Source organism: Lipotes vexillifer, unplaced genomic scaffold, assembly GCF_000442215.2.
Source record: "Lipotes vexillifer unplaced genomic scaffold, Lipotes_vexillifer_v1.1 scaffold371, whole genome shotgun sequence".
NCBI lineage: Eukaryota > Metazoa > Chordata > Mammalia > Artiodactyla > Lipotidae > Lipotes > Lipotes vexillifer.
In genome coordinates, this window is record NW_006786304.1 from 965,075 (window position 1) to 966,740 (window position 1,666).

Below are 1,666 nucleotides of genomic sequence, written 5' to 3' on the forward strand. Positions count from 1 at the left end.
CGCGGAGGCGGCAGCCCTAGGTGATGGGACGGGGTCTCAGGGCCCCCCCGCGCGATTGTCTTTGGGTCTCCCGCGTTAGCGCAGGGGTGAGCGTGTCCGTGGACACCGGGCACCGGGGTTGGCCAGCAGTGCCAGTGAGTTCTTTCTGGCTGTTCGTAGAGCCCCGATCCCTTCCAGACTGATGCTTCTGGCCAGCGTCTCTGTGCCCCTGTCCTCCACCCCAGTCTGATGGGGGCCGGGCTCTGTGATAGAGGCTCGGACACCTAGCCGCGCGGGCGTGTCAGGATGTAGCTGAGCCTTCAGTCTGGAAGGCTGAACCTCCCTGCTGGGGGAGGAGATGATTCCAGGAAGAGAAGCCTGAGAGGCAGAGGGGTTGCTCCTGGGGGAGGGGAAAAGAGGTGGGGGAGGGAACGGGAGGGGCGGGGCTCTGGTGACCAGGACCAAGGAAAGAGGGGAAGGAAGAGAGAGAGAGAGACCCACACCTGCCCTGCCCATCTGAAGTGTAGCTGGTACAAATGCACCAGCTCCTCAAGGCCAAAGCCACCTGCTGGTGCCCAGACACTGAATCTGTCACTCAGCCTGCACGGTGTTTTCAAAGAGTGGGAATTATTTGCAACATTTTCAGTTTGGGACAATTCACGTACAGAGTGTTGGATTTTCTCTGCAGTACCAGGCGGTGCTCCTTCACGGGCCTGTGGCTCCCCCTGCACGTCCCACCAGCTGTCCCCCACCCCACCTCCCGTGGGCTGACTCCCCTCAGCGCTGGAGGGGAGGGGTATGGCAGGCGGATACCCGAGGGAAGCGCTCTCAGGGGGCAGAAACAGCCCGAGCAAAAGCCCCGAGCCAGGGCTGTGGTGATTGGGGTTTATTCGTGTGTAACCCTTGACTGCTCAGGTGCCAGGATTCCCTGCTAAGCGTAGGGGAGACCGTGTCTCCAAAACAGGCCACCTGCCTTCACGGGGGTGGCCGTCTATTTGGATTCCACGTTACTGGAGTTTAGATTGTGAGCGTGCAGAGGTCCCTGGGGTCGGGGCGAGCAGACAAGCCGGGAGCGTGCCCCCCTCCCCATCCTGGGACCTCTAGGAGTAAGCTGTCCCACCTCTCTGTCTGCTCAAACGAAGACAGGGGCACCCTGAGACTTCCGGGGATGTGACCTGGTCCTAGAACGGCCTGGAGGGAGAAGCCAGGGCTCCAGAAACAGAAAACAAGAAGCCTTTCCGTCTATTCGGTTCCTCAAAGCCTGTTGCCCACGAGGCCCCGCCTTCCTTATTGCAGGCCCCGCCCCAAGACGGGACGCTCCGCCCCACTGCAACTAGGCCTGAGGAGGTAGCGTCAACTCAGGCGAGTTGCCGTGGCCCGTTTGTCCACCAGGTGGCGCTCCAAGACCGATGGTTAAAATCGCGCCGTGGTGGCTCTCAGGGTGCGCCCACTGTCCCAACCAGGAGGCGCTCCGGGACAGACGGTTAAAATCAAGGGGATGACGGCCCTTCTTGAGCACTAAAGGTCCGCGGGCACTGGTCCACTGCCTTGAAACTTCAAAGCTCCGCTCGTTTTTTGAACTTCCGGCCAGGCTGCCGCAGTTCTCAAAATAAGGTCCTGAAACCAGCTGCATCCACGTCTCCCGGGAACTTCTTAGGAATGCATATTCTCGCCCCCCCCCCCCCCC